Raw genomic sequence first — 18,184 nt, forward strand, 5'->3', positions numbered from 1 at the left:
TTTTAAACCACATGGTTAAAAGTGAATCTGTTACCAGATATTTGCTACACAGAGACCCCAATTTCAGTGATGTATCATTTACTACCTCTGTATAATCCCGCCCACACCACTGATTGGCAGCTTTTTTGTTCACACTGTATATAGGCAGAAAGCTACCAATCAGTGGTGGAGGCTAGCTGGACTATAAGACAGCAGGCCAAGAATTTCTCCAGTAATCCCCTGCTGTCGCTGATAAGAATTATATTATAAAAACTACAGCAACCGTGCAGCTAAGTGACATCGCTGGAATCAAGGTGTCTGTCTCTACATTATGTTGCTCTCAGATTAGATAGGAAAAACCTAGTAACAGATTCCCTTTAACCCCTTCACCCCCGGCCAATAAAACGCCCTAATGACCGGGTCATTTTTTGCAATTTTGACCAGTGTCACTTTGATCTGAGAGATATGTCACGCAAAATAGTTACTAAATAACATTTCCCACATGTTTGCTTTACACCAGCGCAATTTTCAAAACAACATTTTTTTTCGTTAGAAAGTTAGAAGGGGTCAAAGTTCATCAGCAATTTCTCATTTTTCCAACAAAATTTACAAAAGAATTTTTTTTAGGGACCACATCACATTTGAAGTTACTCTGAGAGGCCTAGGTGACAGAAAATACCCAAAAATGATCCCAATCTAAAAACTGCACCTCTCACACCACTCAAAACCACATCCAAGAAGTTAGGTGCTTCAAAGGAACCAAAGCAATGTGGAAGCAAAAAATGAAAGGTTTACTTTTTAATACAAAAATGTTACTTTAGCCATAACATTTTCATTTTCACAAGGGAGAAAAGAGAAAGTGCACCATACAATTTATTGTGCATTTTCTCCTGAGTACGCAGATACTCAGATATGTGGTAAAAAAAACGAATTTTTGTGTACTCACCGTAAAATCGTTTTCTCTTAGCCATCATTGGGGGACACAGGACCATGGGTGTTATGCTGCCTATCCATAGGAGGACACTAAGTAGATGCAAAGGCATAGCTCCTCCTCTGCAGTATACACCCCCTGGCCGGGCCAGGCAACCTCAGTTTTAGTACACAAGCAGTAGGAGAAAAAAACAGTAAAAACTTCTCAACAGAGGAACATGAGAAAAAAAGAATCATAACCAAATAAGGTACTGAGAGAACCAAGGCCCAACAGGGCAACAGGGTGGGTGCTGTGTCCCCCAATGATGGCTAAGAGAAAACGATTTTACGGTGAGTACACAAAAATCCGTTTTTCTCTGACGCCTCATTGGGGGACATAGGACCATGGGACGTCCTAAAGCAGTCCCTCGGTGGGTAAACAAAAAACAACGCAACCCAAGGACTAGGAACCAGTCCCAGATAGCCAGGAGCGCCTACTGAGATAGGTACTCCACTATCGTTTGCAGAATTTTCCTACCTAGGTTCGCCTCAGCCTCAGCCTTGGTATGGATTCAGTAATGCTTTGAAACAGTATGTAGGCAAGACCAGGTCGCAGCCTTACACCTCTGTTCCACCTTAAGGCTGATGCCTAATGGCCCAAGGGGCGCCAACTGCTTGCGTGGAATAAGTCCGCAGCCCACTAGGAATGGGCTTAAGTTGCAAGCGGTAGACTTCCTGGATCGCAGAGCGAATCCAGCGAGCCAGCGTTGCCTATGAAGCTGCCTGTCCTTTCTTAGGCCTTTCAGGAATGACGAACAAGGAGTCTATGTTCCTAAAGGGGCTGTCCTGGGTACGTAATATCTGAGAGCCCTAACAAGATCTAGCGAATGTAGAAACCTTTCCACCCTATGGACTGGGTGTGGACAAAAAGGAAGTCAGAACAATGTACTCGTTCATATAAACGGGGAAATAACCATCGGAAGAAAATCCGGAAGGGGGCGTAGAACCACCTTGTCCTGATGAAAGATCAGAAAGGGTTCGCGGCAAGAGAGTGATGCCAGTTCCGAAACTTGTCTGATGGACGTAATCGCCACTAGGAATGTTACCTTCCAGGAGAGAAGAGCAAGAGAAGATTCCTTAAGAGGTTCAAAAGGGGACCTCTGGATACCGTCCAAAACGAGATTGAGGTCCCATGGGTCCAGCGACCGTTTATACAGGGAAACTAGATGGGAAACACCCTTGAGGAAAGTCTTGACTTGCGGATTGCAAGCTAGGCGGTATTGATAGAATATTGAGAGAGATGAAACCTGCCCCTTAAGGGAGCTGAGGGCCAACCCCTTTTGCAACCTGACTGCAAAAAAATCAAGAATTCTGGGGATCGCCAGAGGCATAGGTTGGACATTGGATTCCCTGCACTGGAAAAGGAAAGTTTTCCACGTACGGTGGTAAATATGGGATGAAGGCCGGCTTTCGGGCACTGTACAAGGTGGAGATGACCGCAGGAGAAAATCTCCCTCTTGTTAAAGTCCAGGTCTCAATGGCCAGGCCGTCAGCTTCAGGGCTCTGGAGTTCTGATGGGAAATGGGCCCTTGGGTCAGCAGGTCTGGGATGCTTACGAGGCGCCATGAGCAATTGTACTAATTCAGCATACCAGGCGCACCTGGGCTAGTCCGGTGCTACTAGTATCCCCGGGACTCCTTCTGCCTTGATCTTCCTGATTACTCGCGGCAGCAGGGGCAGAGGCGAAAAACATGTAAGTTGGACGGAAACGACTTCAGGAGACTAGAGCATCCGCGCCAATGGACTGTGGGTCACGTGACCTGGCTAAGAACGCGGGTACCTTTGCGTTCAACCTTGAGGCCATTAGATTATTATTATTTATTATTATTTATTTGTAGAGCACCATTAATTCCACGTCTGGTGTACTCCAGTGAGTGCAGATGTGTGGGAACACTTCTGGGTGGAGAAACCACTCTCCGTTGGCCAGGCCTTGGCGACTTGGAAGGTCTGCCACCCAGTTTTCTACTCCCGGTATGTGTAACGTTGAAAACTTAGACCCCCGTCGATTCGGTCCAGGTGAGGATCCTGAGGACCTCGAGATAAGCTGTCTTGCTGCTGGTACCTCCCTGCTGATTGACATAGGCCACAGCTGTTGCATTGTCCAATTGGACCCAAATCAAACGACCTGCTAGCAGAAAAGGGGAATGACCTGAGCGCGAGAAGATCACGCTGATTTTCAGGATGATTTCTGGGAAGGGAAGACTCCTGGGGTGTCCAACGTCCCGAAGCAGTGTGGAGCCAGTACGCTGCTCCCCAGACTAAGAGGCTGGCGTCCGTGGTCAGGAGTAGCCAGTCCACTTGGGGGAGAAAAACTCCTTCTCGATATGGAAGAGGACTGAAGCCACCAGTAAAGCGCATACCTGACTGAAGGTGTCAGGTGAAAAGTTCGTCCAAGGAAAAGGGGCTCTTGTCCCAGGCAGCTAGAAGCGCAAGCTGCAGTGGTGTGGCTAAGCGAGCAGCATTGCCTCTATAGCCGCCGCTATCGTACCTAGCACTCTCATACTGAATCGTATGAAGTGACAGGAGTACGTAGAGGGCAGTCTACCGCTTGTTGTAGAGCGGTCGCCTTGACTTGAGGGAGAAATATCAAGCCCCGAAGAGTGTCCAGGGACATGCCCAGGGAGGTGACGGATTTTGATGCGACCGGGGATGATTTGACTGGAGTCAGAAGCCGCCCTAAGCGGGATAGGGTGCCCACAGAGATCTGCACGCTGGTTGAGCCCTTGATGAGGTCATCCAAGCAAGGCAGAACAGCCACTCTCCTGGCGTGAAGGGCACTCATGGCGGCCGCCATGACCTTTGTTAAGACCCTTGGTGCTGTTTGGAGAGCCGAGGGTAGGGCCACAAAGGAAAAAAAGAAGTCCTGAACCGCGAAGCGGAGAAACTTTGGTGAGCTGGAGCAATGGGTATGTGCAGGTACGCGTCCCTGATAGCTAGGGAAGCAAGGAATTCTCCTTCGACCACAAAGGTAATAATGGACCCTAGGAAGTACATTCTGAATCTCCTTACGTGCACATGTTTGCTCAGGTGTTAGAGGTCCCGGATGGGACGATCTGACCCGTCTTTCTTTGGCGACCACGATAGGTATAGCCATGAACCTCTCGCCGTCCGGAACAGGTACCATCACCCCCGCCGTTTGGAGGGAGTGGATTTCTGAGAAGGCCTCGTGGTGTTTTGGAGCGTTTGGGGGGGTTTGAGAGAAAGACTGACCAGGGGATCGAGTCCAGAATTCAATGTGGTAACCGGAAGACACAAGGTATCGCACCCATTTGTGGTCTGAGGTGGCGGCCCAGCTGGAGAAGGAGAGACTTCTCGGTCTTTGTCGAGACTGCCAGGATGAGGTGGACTCGGCGAGGGCTGAGAAGGTCGGGCCCTGCGTGTCTACTAAAAAACATCCTAGGCTAGAGTTGGGGGAGAGAAGTACTCTTTTCCTCCCTTGGCGTCAGACAAAAAAAAAAAAAACAGAGCCTGTCCAGACGATCGGCAAACCATCGGTCTGGAAAGGAGTACTGTGAGAGGCTTCTTAGAGACCGAGTCCACTCTCCATTATCGGAACCAGAGGGCCTTACGGATGGCTATGGTATTTGAGGCGGCAATAACTGTGCAGGTAGCAGCGCCAAGGGAGGCCTGCATGAGGTACTCCGTCGCCGCAGCAATGTGAACAGTTACATCTGTGAGGGTCTGAGGAAAACTGGTAGTCCTGGTGCCTGTGCGACCCACACGGAAGGGGAGAGGGACCCGCGGCCTCGAGGCAGAGCGATCGAGCTGATCCACTTGTCTGTCTGTCGGGTCCTTGAAGGAGGATCCATCAAGTAAAAGACAGGAGGGTCCTTCAGGCAGGCGGAAGCTGGGTGAGGGTCCACCGAGGCCGGATCGGCCCAGCCCTTAGAGACAGCTAAGCCAAAGGGGGTACTGGGACTCCATGAGTTTTCAGATACCGAAGCGGCGTCAAAAAGCTCTTTTTTTTTAAGTTTCTTCACCCTTTTAAAGGAGACCGCAGGGTCAGTAGTAGTGGATGGGAGATCTTCCACATGCAGAGTTTTGGTAGATTGCTGCAATAAGGGAGTCCATCGCAGCTTGATCGCTCGGGGAGGTTGAAACCAAGGAATCATCCCGGTACAAACATCATTCCTCTTCCTCCGGCTCCTCAGAGACCGCGGAGCATGTGGGAGAACCCCATCTGTGAACCCCAGAGGGAGACCCATGGGGGGTCATGCCCTTTTTCTGATCTGCAACCGGTGAAGCAGAGGGCTGATTCTTATCAGAAGGACCCTCTATAGAGGTGTCATTAGGCTGCGTTCTGTCCAGGGGCCCCGAGGGGTGTAGAACGATGTTGCATAGCCAGAACCAGGTTCTGGGAATTGTGCCCATTCTGGGGGACTGGGAGCCGTAGGCTCTGGGCTGGCAGCGATTGCTGCGGTGGTGGCGGGGGGGGGGGGCTTACAAAGGCACCGGACTCACAGAAGGAAGAGGTGCTATCATCCCCTAGTAGCTCAGCATTGCAGGATACATTAATAGTCTTATAGTTGTTGCTGTAGTTGTGCAGGGCATAAAACATGTGACTGCAGCCCCTGGCTGATGAGCCACAAACTCTGATTGTAATGAGGGAGCAATGCTCTGCAGAGTTAATATGTAAGTGAGGCTATAACTCATCCAGAACCCTGATGACCCTTTCCCCCTCCTGCGTCACAGTTCCTGTGGGAAGGAGGAAGCCAGCTCTGAGAGACGCCCACAGGCTCTGATCACAACAAGAGGGAGCAATGCTCTGCAGCAATGCTCTGCAGATCCTGTGTGAGGAGGGTTACGCGGGCTTTCGTGAGGGAGGGTGGCTTATCGAGTGTCGTAGGGGGCACGGCCCGGCCAGGGGGTGTATACTGCAGAGGAGGAGCTATGCTTTTGCATCTACTTAGTGTCCTCCTATGGATAGGAAGCATAACACCCATGGTCCTGTGTCCCCCAATGAGGCGTCAGAAAAATCAAATGTTTGGGCACACGCCAGAGGTCGGAAGGCAAGGAGCGCCATTTGAATTTTTGAACGCAAAATTAGCTGCACTCATTAGCGGACGCCATGTCGGGTTTGAAACAATGGAGCTCCCCAACAAGTGACCCCATTTTGGAAACTAGAGCTCTAAAATAATTTTTCTAGATGTTTGATGTGCACTTTGAACCCCTGGGGGCTTCACAGAAGTTTATAACGTTGAGCAATGAAAAGAAAAAAGAGAATTTTGTTACTTACCGTAAATTCTTTTTCTTATAGTTCCGTATTGGGAGACCCAGACCATGGGTGTTTAGCTTCTGCCTCCGGAGGACACACAAAGTACTACACTTAAAAGTGTAGCTCCTCCCTCTGAGCTTATACACCCCCTGGTAGCCAGTCCTAGCCAGTTTAGTGCAAAAGCTGAAGGAGAATAGCCACCCACAAGTAGAACCGAGTAAGAACCGGAACAACCGGAGACTCTGTCCACGACAACAGCCGGTGATAACACACGGAACAAGAAAATTGCCAACAGGCAACAGGGAGGGAGCTGGGTCTCCCAATACGGAACTATAAGAAAAAGAATTTACGGTAAGTAACAAAATTCTCTTTTTCTTTATCGTTCCTTTGGGAGACCCAGACCATGGGACGTTCCAAAGCTGTCCCTGGGTGGGAATAAACAGAAAAAAAACTAAGAAGTAGGCGGAGCCTAACTTCACAAGTGGGCGACAGCCGCCTGAAGGATGCTTCTGCCCAAGCTCGCATCTGCCGAAGCATGAGCATGCACTTGGTAGTGCTTCGAAAAGGTATGCAGGCTAGTCCAAGTGGCAGCCTGACAGACTTGTTGAGCCGTAGCCTGGTGCCTAAAAGCCCAAGAGGCACCGACAGCTCTGGTAGAGTTTGCTTTGATCCCCGGCGGGGGAGGCACCTGAGTACTCTGGTAGGCGTCCGAAATGGTCGATCTAATCCAACGGGCCAAGGTCGGCTTAGAAGCAGAGAGACCCTTGCGCCGCCCTGTGGTTAGCACAAAAAGAGAGGTGCATCGCCTAAGAGCAGCGGTGTGAGACACATAGATCCGGAGAGCACGCACCAGATCTAGAGTATGCAGCGCTTTCTCAAAGCGATGAACAGGGGCCGGACAGAAGGAAGGCAAGGAAATATCCTGGTTAAGGTGGAAGGGAGAGACCACCTTAGGAAGAAAGTCCGGGGTCGGACGGAGAACTACCTTGTCTTGGTGAAAAACCAAAAAAGGTGACTCCGAGGAGAGCGCAGCCAAATCAGAGACTCTCCTGAGAGAAGTTATGGCAACTAGAAAGGCCACCTTTTGAGAAAGACGATACAAAGAAACCTCCCTAAGAGGCTCGAAAGGGGGTTTCTGCAATACCGTGAGGACCAAGTTAAGGTCCCAGGGATCCGAGGGCCGCCGATAAGGTGGAATGATGTGAGACGCACCTTGCATGAAGGTGCGGACCTGAGCCAGCCGGGCGAGACGCCGCTGGAACAGCACTGATAGAGCTGAGACTTGTCCCTTGAGAGAGTTGAGGGACAGTCCTAGCTGCAGACCAGACTGTAAAAAAGACAGAAGGGTCGGCAACGAGAATGGCCAAGGAGAATGGCCGGAAGAGCGACACCAGGACAGGAAAATTTTCCAAGTCCTGTGATAGATCTTGACGGAGGAAGACTTACGGGCCCGAGTCATAGTGGAGATGACTTCAGGAGGAATACCAGAAGCCGTCAAAATCCAGGACTCAAGAGCCACGCCGTCAATTTGAGTGCCGCAGAATTCGGGCGGAAAAACGGACCTTGCGAGAGCAGGTCTGGACGGTCCGGAAGATGCCACGGCATCTCCACGGACAGTTGGAGCAGGACCGGATACCAAGCTCGCCTGGGCCAGTCCGGTGCAATGAGGATGACTCGACGGCCCTCCATTCTGATCTTGCGCAGGACTCTGGGCAAGAGAGCTAGAGGGGGAAACACGTAGGACAGACGAAACTCGGACCAGTCTTGAACCAGAGCGTCCGCGGCGAAGGCCTGAGGATCGTGGGAGCGATCCACGTAAACCGAAACTTTGTTGTTGTGACGGGATGCCATTAGGTCCACGTCCGGAGTGCCCCACTTGCGACAGATTGACTGAAACACTGCCGGGTGCAGGGACCACTCGCCACCGTCCACGGATTGACAGCTGAGATAATCTGCCTCCCAGTTTTCTACGCCAGGGATGTGGACTGCGGATATGGTGGACTTGGAGTCCTCCGCCCATTGAAGAATGCGTTGGACCTCCAACATTAACAGGCGGCTGCGTGTCCCGCCTTGGTGATTGATGTAGGCAACCGCTGTCGCGTTGTCTTACTGGACTCGAATGTGCCTGCCCGCCAACAGGTGGTGAAAGGCTAGGAGAGCTAGAAGCACAGCTCTGGTTTCCAGCACATTGATTGAAAGGGCTGACTCGGACGGAGTCCAAGTGCCCTGTGCTCTGTGGTGGAGATGTACCGCTCCCCAGCCGGATAGGCTGGCATCCGTGGTGAGAATCACCCAGGACGGAGTCAGGAAGGAGCACCCTTGGGACAGGGAGAGGGGTCGAAGCCACCACTGAAGAGAGCTCCTGGTCCGTGGCGACAGAGCCACTAACCTCTGTAAGGAGGAAGGCCACTTGTCCCAACAGCGGAGAATGTCCAGCTGCAGAGGACGCAGATGGAACTGGGCAAAGGGAACCGCCTCCATGGAGGCCACCATTTGATCCAGCACCTGCATCAGGCGCCTGAAGGAATAACGGCGGGGCCTCAGGAGAGAGCGCACCGCTAGCCGGAGAGACTGCTGTTTGATTAAGGGCAACTTCACAAGTGCCGGCAAAGTCTCGAACTGCATCCCTAGGTACGTGAGACTCTGGGTCGGAGTCAGAGTGGATTTGGGAAGATTGACAATCCACCCGAATTGGGCTAGGATGGCGAGAGTGAGCGAAACACTCCGCTGACAGTCTGCGCTGGATGTACCCTTGACCAGAAGGTCGTCCAGATAAGGAATCACTGCTAACCCCTGGAGGTGCAGGACCGCAATCACTGCCGCCATGACCTTGGTGAATACCCGAGGGGACGTGGCTAACCCGAAGGGGAGAGCCACGAATTGGAAATGACCCTCTCCTATCGCAAAACGTAACCAACGCTGATGTGACACTGCGATTGGCACATGCAGATAGGCATCTCTGATGTCGATGGACGCCAGGAACTCCCCTTGGGTCATAGAGGCAATGACTGATCGCAGAGACTCCATGCGAAAATGCCGCACCCGGACATGCTTGTTGAGAAGCTTGAGATCCAGGATGGGCCGGAAGGTACCGTCCTTTTTTGGAACTAGGAAGAGATTTGAGTAAAAACCTCTGAACCGTTCCTGAGCGGGAACTGGGACAATCACTCCGTTTGCCTGCAAGGACGCCACGGCCTGCGAGAAGGCGGCGGCCTTGGAGCAGGGGGGAGTTGAGAGAAAAAAATCTGTTTGGAGAGCTGGAAGAGAATTCTATCCTGTAGCCGTGAGATATGATGTCTCTCACCCACTGATCGGAGACCTGCTTTAACCAAGCGTCGCCAAAGTGGGAGAGCCTGCCACCGACTAAGGACGTGGCTGGAGCGGGCCGAGAGTCATGAGGAAGCTGCCTTAGTGGCAGAACCTCCTGCGGTCTTCTGCGGACGCGCTGTTGGGCGCCAGTTGGATTTCTGATCCTTGGCTGAGTTAGCGGACGAGGCGGAAGGCTTAGAGGATGCCCAGTTGGAGGAACGAAAGGAACGAAACCTCGATTGATTCCTACCCTGGGCGGGTTTCCTGGTCTTGGTTTGTGGCATGGAAGTACTCTTCCCGCCAGTAGCTTCTTTAATGATTTCATCCAGCTGTTCACCAAACAGCCGTGAACCAGCAAAAGGGAGCCCAGCAAGAAACTTCTTGGAAGAAGCATCTGCCTTCCACTCTCGAAGCCACAAAATCCTGCGGATAACAAGAGAATTAGCTGAAGCCCCCGCAGTGCGGTGAGCAGCCTCTAGCATGGCAGACATGGCATAAGATGAAAAAGCTGAAGCCTGAGCAGTTAAGGTAACCATCTCAGGCATAGATTCCTTGGTGAGGGAATGCATTTCCTCTAGAGAAGCAGAGATGGCTTTGAGAGCCCACACTGCTGCAAAAGTCGGGGAAAACGCGGCCCCCGCAGCTTCATACACAGATTTGGCCAGAAGGTCAATCTGACGGTCAGTGGAATCCTTAAGTGAGGTGCCGTCAGCCACCGACACAACGGTCCGGACTGATAGCCTAGAGACCGGAGGGTCTACCTTTGGGGAGTGAGACCACTCCTTGACCACCTCAGGTGTAAATGGAAACCGGTCATCAGAACCACACTTTGGAAAGCGTTTGTCAGGGCAGGCCCTGGGTTTGGTCACAGCGGTCTGAAAACTGGAGTGGTTAAAGAACACACTCTTCACTCTCATAAGGGGAGGTAAACTGATGTTTTTCTGCCAAAGACAGTTGCTCCTCTGACACTGGCGGATTGAGATCCAGCACAGAATTAATAGAAGCAATCAAATCACTAAGATCTGAGTCACCCTCATAGAAATCGATGGGATACAAAGCCTCCGAGCCCCCAGTGAGGGCATCCTCCTCATCTTGAGAATCAGCTCTTGAGACAGAGCCGTGGGATGGGGAGGGGGAGGAAACCCTGCGCCTTCTCTTAGAAGGACGGGGTCTGGGATCAGATGATGAATCCTCCGTGAGCTCCGATGGACGGAGGTCAGAGGATAGGAGTCTTCTGTCAAGAGTATTAGAGGCACCCTGTGAGGGAGGCTGATGCATATTCATCAAAGTACTGGACAAAAGTCCCATGGCTCAGCAAATGACTGGGATATGGACCTAGAAAAGGACTCTAGCCAGGCCGGGGGTTCAGTCACAGGTGCAGCAGCAGCCTGAGAGACCACTGGGGGTGAGACTCCAGGCTGTGGCACCGCCAAGTTAGAGCAGACATCACAATGTGGATAGGTGCTCGGCTCAGGCAGCAGGAGCTTACATGCAGTGCATGTAGAAGAAAGCTTTGGAGCCTTGCTCCTTGTGTGAGACATGCTGCTGGAGAGGGGGCTTTGCAGAGAATGAACCCCAGGGAGAATATACAGAGGTCCACAACCGGAGACCGGCTGTGGCTTACCAGACCGCTGAGCGCGGTGTTGTGTGCCCTCCAGATCCCGAAGCCCGGTCCCCCAGTCGCAGCACCTCAGCAGAGATGCAGAATGCAGGATGTCCCAGAGCAGAGTGAACTCTGCCTGAGAAATGACTAGGGGGCGTTCCTATAAAAGAGCGGGAACTGGAGGGCTATAGAGACCTGAGGGAAGGAGGGACGCCCCAGCAGTGGGGAGTGTCCCTCCTCTGTGTAGAACGGCCGCCGGGAGGAGCCGAACCTGTCTCTCTGCATGAGTGACATGCGAGGGCAGGAAAATGAAACTAGGCCTCCAGCGAAGCCGGGGCCTAAATTTAAGCGGCGAAGCCGACAAGCAGGCACCATCGGCGCGGTTCTCTGGCAAAAGCTAGAGAACCCGCCGGAAAAGTTAAAACAATCACATACAGCATACTCTCCCCTTACAATAAAGAACCGGGACCCCCAACATAAACGTCTCAGGTACTTAGCTGCTGAAACGCAGGCCCATGTCCCTGGGGATGAGTGCTCCGGTCCAACAGAATCCTCAAGGGGCTGTGGATGGAGACCGGGCTCCTGCCAGGCATGGAGACCGTGCTGGCTCCCATTTCAAGCCAGAGCCCAGAAGGGATGGTGAAGGAGCGCGGCATGTAAGGCTGCAGCCTTGTAAATCAACCTTAACAACACCGCCGACACAGTGGGGTGAGAAGGGACATGCCGGGAGTCCAGACATGGACCCGCTTTTCTTCAAACTCTTTCCAAAAGTCAAACAAATCAGATGAGAATGCATGTGTGGATGTATGCCTCCTGACACAAAGCAATAAACTGGCTAGGACTGGCTACCAGGGGGTGTATAAGCTCAGAGGGAGGAGCTACACTTTTAAGTGTAGTACTTTGTGTGTCCTCCGGAGGCAGAAGCTAAACACCCATGGTCTGGGTCTCCCAAAGGAACGATTAAGAAAAAATCATTTTTACCACAAAACTGTTGCTTCAACTAGGTAGCTTTTTTTTCACAAGGGTATCAGGAAATAATGCACCATAAAATGTATTGTGCATTTTCTCCTGAGTACGCAGATACCTCATATGTGGTGGAAATCAAAAGTTTCGGCACACGGCAGGGCTCAGAAGGAAAGAAGCGCCATTTGAATTTTTGAGCTGCACTCATTAGCGGACGCCATGTCGGGTTTGAAGACCCCCTGAGGTGCCTAAACAATGGAGCTCCCCCACAAGTGACCCCATTTTGGAAACTAGAGCCCTCAAATAATTTTTCTAGATGTTTGGTGAGCACTTTGAACCCCTGGGGGCTTCACAGAAGATTATAACGTTGAGCCGTGAAAAGAAAAAAAAAAATTTTTTTACCACAAAACTGTTGTTTCAACTAGGTAGCTTTTTTTCACAAGGGTATCAGGAAAAAATGCACCATAAAATGTATAGTGCATTTTTTCCTGAGTACAACGATACCTCATATGTGGTGAAAAGTAATTGTTTGGGCGCATAGCGGGGCTCAGAAGAGAAGGAGCACCATTTGACAGCAAAATTGGTTGGAATCATTAGCGGATATCATATCACGTTTGGAGACCCCCTATGGTGCTTAAACAGTAGAGCTCCCCCACAATGACCCCATTTTGGAAACTAGACCCCTCAAAGAATTTATCTAGATGTTTAGCGAGCCCCAAGGTGCTCCACAGAAGTTGATAATGTTGAGCCATGAATACAATTTTTTTTTGTTTTACCACAAAACTGTTACTTGAGCCAGGTAGCTTTTTTTTCCACAAGGTTATCAGGAAAAAATGCACCATAAACCGTATTGTGCAATTTCTCCTGAGTACGGACATACCTCATATGTGGTGGAAAGTAATTGTTTGGGCGCATGGCGGGGCTCAGAAGAGAAGGAGAACCACTTGACAGCAAAATTGGTTGGAATCATTAGCGGACGCCATGTCATGTTTGGAGACCCCTATGGTACCTAAACAGTGGAGCTCCCCCACAAATGACCCCATTTTGGAAGTAGACCACTCAAGGAATTTATCTAGATGTCTGGTGAGCCCCTTGTACCCCCATGGGCTCCACAGAAGTTGATAACGTTGAACCGTGAATATTATTTTTTTTTTTTACCACAAAATTTTTGCTTCAACGAAGTAGCTTTTTTTTTACAACGGTACCAGGAAAAAATGCACCATAAAACGTATTGTGCAATTTTTCCCGAGTACGCAGATACCTCATATGTGGTGGAAAGTAATTGTTTGGGCGCATGGCGGGGTTCAGAAGAGAAGGAGAACCATTTGACTTTTCAAACGCACAGACGCGTAGAAAACTACCAGGTACCTCTTTTGATCACCTACAATCCAAATCTGGAGGTGTTAAGAGGAGCTGCACAAACACTACAACAATAATTGTAAAAAGATGCCAATTAAAATCTATTTTTCCAGACCCCCCACTTACCTGTTTTAGGCAGTCACACGAATCTAAGAAGCATCATTGTCAGAAGCTCCCTGTCCTCTCCAACAACAACAGGAACATTTCGTGTAACCAGAAAAACATTGCATTTTTATAAGATGCAGATGCTTCTGCAACTTTATACAACACTACAATCTCTGAATCAGCTGCCCCCCTCACACACACCAAAACCCGCACAATCAACAGGCAACCCTGGCACACAAGTCAGACTAAAGAACTCAGACGGGCTTCCAGAATTGCTGAGCGCAGATGGAAGAAGTCTCATTCCATTGAGCACTTCATTGCATATAAAGAGACCCTCACCACCTTCAAGTCCACACTCACTGCTGCAAAACAAACCTACTTCTCATCCCTCATATACTCTCTCACAACCCTAAACAGCTATTCAACACTTTCAATTCTCTCCTCAGTCCTCCAGCACCACCTCCCTCTACTCTCATCTCAGCTGAAGACTTAGCCTCTTTCTTCAAGCAGAAGATTGACAACATCAGAGCAAGCTTTGGCCCACAATCACCACGGCCCCTCATCATAGCTACTATGAAATAGAAATATAGAAAAAACAGATTTTTGTGTACTCACGTAAAATCGTTTTCTCTTAGCCATCATTGGGGGACACAGGACCATGGGTGTTATGCTGCCTATCCATAGGAGGACACTAAGTAGATGCAAAAGCATAGCTCCTCCTCTGCAGTATACACCCCCTGGCCGGGCCAGGCAAGCTCAGTTTTAGTACACAAGCAGTAGGAGAAAAAGCCACTAAAAACTTACCTCAACAGAGGAACATGAGAAAAAAAGAGTCATAACCAAATAAGGTACTGAGAGAACCAAGGCCCAACAGGGCAACAGGGTGGGTGCTGTGTCCCCCAATGATGGGTAAGAGAAAACGATTTTAAGGTGAGTACACAAAAATCCGTTTTTCTCTGACGCCTCATTGGGGGACAGAGGACCATGAGACGTCCTAAAGCAGTCCATAGGTGGGAAAAATAAAAGCAAGACAACGTAACCCAAGGACTAGGAACCAGTCCCAGACAGCCTGGAGCACCTACTGAGAGAAGGTGCTCTACTGCCGTTTGCAGAATTGTCCTACCCAGATTTGCCTCAGCTGAAACCTGGGCATGGACTCTGTAATGCTTTGAAAACGTATGTAAGGTAGACCAGGTCGCAGCCTTACACACCTGTTCCACTGAAGCCTGATGCCGAATGGCCCACGAAGCGCCAACTGCTCGCGTGGAATGAGCCCGTAGCCCACTAGGAATGGGCTTGAGTTGCAAGCGGTAGACTTCCTGGATCGCAGAGCGAATTCAGCGAGCCAGAGTCGCCTTTGAAGTTGCCTGTCCCTTTTTAGACCCCTCAGGAATGACGAACAAAGAGTCCGTTTTCCTAAAAGGGGCTTCCTGGATATGTAATATCTGAGAGGTCTAACGAATGCAGAGACCTTTCCACCCTATGGACTGGGTGTGGACAAAAGGAAGGCAGAACAATGTCCTCGTTCAAATGAAATGGGGTAGGAACCTTTGGAAGAAAAACCGGAAGGGGGCGCAGAACCACCTTGTCCTGGTGAAAAATCAGAAAAGGCTCGCGGCAAGAGAGTGCTGTTAGCTCCGAAACCCGTCTGATGGACGTAATTGCCAGCAGGAACGTTACCTTCCAGGACAGAAAAGCAAGGGAGGATTCCTTGAGAGGTTCAAAGGGGGACCTCTGGAAACCGTCCAGAACGAGATTGAGATCCCATGGTTCCAGCGGCCGTTTGTACGGGGGAACTAGATGGGAAACGCCCTCTAGGAAGGTCTTGATCTGCGTTTTTTGAGCCAGGCGGCATTGGTAGAAGATTGAGAGCGCTGAGACCTGCCCTTTAAGGGAACTGAGAGCCAACCTGCAGAAAATCAAGAATTCTGGGGATGGCCAGAGGCAGAGGCTGGACGTTAGTTTCCCTGCACTATGAAAGGAAGATTTTCCACGTACGGTGGTAAATGAGGGATGAAGCAGGCTTTCAGGCGCTGATCATGGTGGAGATAACCGCGGGGGAGAATCCTGCTCTTGTTAATACCCAGGTCTCAATGGCCATGCCGTCAGCTTCAGGGCTCTGGAGCTCTGATGGGAAATGGGCCCTTGTGTCAGCAAGTCTGGGATGCTTGGAAGGCACCACGGTACGTCTCCGAGCATTTGTACTAATTCAGCGTACCAGGCGCGCCTGGGCCAGTCCGGTGCTATCAGTATCACCGGGACTCCCTCTGCCTTGATTTTCCTGATTACCCACGGCAGCAGTGGTAGGGGTGGAAATATGTAAGGCAGGCGGAAGTAGAGCCAGGAGCAGACTAGAGCATCCGCGCCGATGGACTGCAGGTCGCGTGACCTAGCTATGAACGCGGGTACCTTTGCGTTCAACCTTGAGGCCATTAGATCCACGTCTGGTGTATCCCAGCGAGTGCAGATGTGTAGGAACACTTCTGGGTGGAGAGAGCAGTCTCCGGCGGCCAGGCCTTGGCGACTTAGAAGTCTGCTGCCCAGTTCTCTACTCCCGGTATGTGTACCGCTGATATCACTGACCCTGTCGATTCGGCCCAGCTGAGGATCCTGTGGGCGTCGAGATAAGCTGCCTTGCTGCAGGTATACCCCTTGACGATTGATGTAGGTTACAGCTGTCACATTGTCCGATTGGACTCGAATCTGATGACCCGCTAGCAGAGGGCAGAATGCCCTGAGCGCGAGGAAGATCGCGCAGATTTCCAGGATGTTTATGGGTAGGGAAGACTCCTGGGGCGTCCAACGTCTTTGAGCAGTGTGGTGCCGGTACACTGCTCCCCAGCCTAGGAGGCTGGCATCTGTAATCAGGACCAGCCAGTTCGCTGGGAGAAAAAGAGCTCCCCTTCGATAGGGATGAGGACCGAAGCCACCAGCGGAGTGCGTACCTGACTGAAGGCGTCAGGTGAAGATGTCTGTCCAGGGAGAAGGGGCTCTTGTTCCAGGCCGCTAGAAGGGCTAGCTGCAGTGGGCGGAGGTGCAGTTGAGGAAAAGGGTACTGCTTCCATAACCGCCACCATCCTGCCGAGCACCTTCATGCTGAATCGAATGGAGCGAGATGGAGGACGTAGAAGGCAGCGTACCGCTCGTTGAAGAGCGATCGCCTTGTCCAGGGGGGAGATAGATCAAGACCCGACGGGTGTCCAGGGACATGCCCAGGAAGGTGAAGGATCGTGATGGGATCGGGGATGATTTGTCTAGATTCACTAGCCACCCTAAGCGGGATAGGGTGTCCACAGTGATCTGTACGCTGGTTGAGCAGTCGCGGAAGGAGGGGGCCTTGATGACTAAGGCGAGGAATTCCTCTTTAACCATGGCTGCAATAATGGACCTTAGGGACTCCATTCTGAATCTCCGTACGTGCACGTTTGTTCAGATGTTTGAGGTCCAGGATGGTTCGAACTGACCCATCCTTTTTGGGGACCACAAAGAGGTTGCAATAAAAACCCCTGAACTTCACGTCGTCCGGGACAGGTATTATCACTCCTGCTGTTTGGAGCGAGTGGATTGCTGAGGAAAAAAAAAAACTTTGCGTCGTTTTCGAGTCTTTGGGGGGTTTGAGAGAAAGAACCGACTCGCGGGTCGGGTCCTGGTAACCGGAAGACACAAGGTCTAGCATCCATTTGTCGTCTGAGGCGGCATCCCAGATGTGTTGAAAGTCGACCTCCTACAATGAGTGTGTCTTCCAGGGTGCCAAAGGAGTCATGAGGGGAGAAAACGTCGTGGATGAGCCTCACTAGTCCTGGACTGTTTCGGTTTAGGCTGCCATGACGAAGTGGGTTTCAGGGAGAGCTGAGAAGGTCGGTCCATGTGTAGTCCGCGGCTGGCGGCAGGGACAGCACGGGATGTCGACCAACCAATGAGTTCCGAAGGAGCGGAACGTGGACTGTGGACGTCTGGTGAAGGTAAAATGTTGAATGTTTCATGAATTTCCATGTCATCCTTGGCCTGCTGTGCAGGGGCCATGCTAATCTTCTGTGTAGCTCTGCATTTGAGCATATGTGCTGCCGAAGCTAGCACCATCCTTGACTTCAGCTGGGGGAAGGAGGTACTCTTTCCTCCTGTGGCGTCAGAAATGAGCTTGTCCAGACGTTCGCCGAACAATCGGTCTGGAAAAAAGGGAAGGCCCGTGAGAGACTTCTTGGAGGTAGCGTTCGCTCGCCATTGTCAGAGCCAGAGAGCTCTACGGATGGCTATGGTATTTGAGGCGGCAAACGCTGCGCATGTAGCAGCGTCCATGGAGGCCTGCATGTGGTACTCCGCCGCAGCGGCAATTTTGAGCTGTTACCTCTGTAACGGTATGAGGGAACTGGGATTCCTCAAGCGAAGTGTTAAGGGATTCTGCCCAGACCGAAATCGCCTTTGCGACCCACACAGAGGCAAAGGAGGGCGAGAGGGAGGAACCCGCAGCCTCAAAAATCAGAGCGGGCGAGGTGCTCCACCTGTCTGTCTGTCAGGTCCTTGATGGAGGAACCATCGGGTAAAGACAGGAGCGTCTTTGTGGCAAGGCGGGAGACCGGGGGGGGTCGACCGAGGGCGGATCGGCCCAGCCCTTAGGGGCAGGTGAGGCAAAAGGGTACCGGGACTCCATGAGTTTTCGGTTACCGAAGCGCCTGTCAGGCTTC

General features: G+C 51.2%; 1 protein-coding gene and 1 pseudogene across 1 annotated transcript in view; both read right to left on the reverse strand.

The window, feature by feature from the left end:
- Window positions 1-18,184, reverse strand: part of LOC142296903 (E3 ubiquitin-protein ligase TRIP12-like) — a 498,462-nt gene that overhangs the window by 217,530 nt on the left and 262,748 nt on the right. The window lies entirely within an intron of this gene.
- Window positions 17,466-17,579, reverse strand: LOC142297908 (U6 spliceosomal RNA; annotated as a pseudogene).

Source organism: Anomaloglossus baeobatrachus, chromosome 3 (genome assembly GCF_048569485.1).
Source record: "Anomaloglossus baeobatrachus isolate aAnoBae1 chromosome 3, aAnoBae1.hap1, whole genome shotgun sequence".
Classification (NCBI taxonomy): domain Eukaryota; kingdom Metazoa; phylum Chordata; class Amphibia; order Anura; family Aromobatidae; genus Anomaloglossus; species Anomaloglossus baeobatrachus.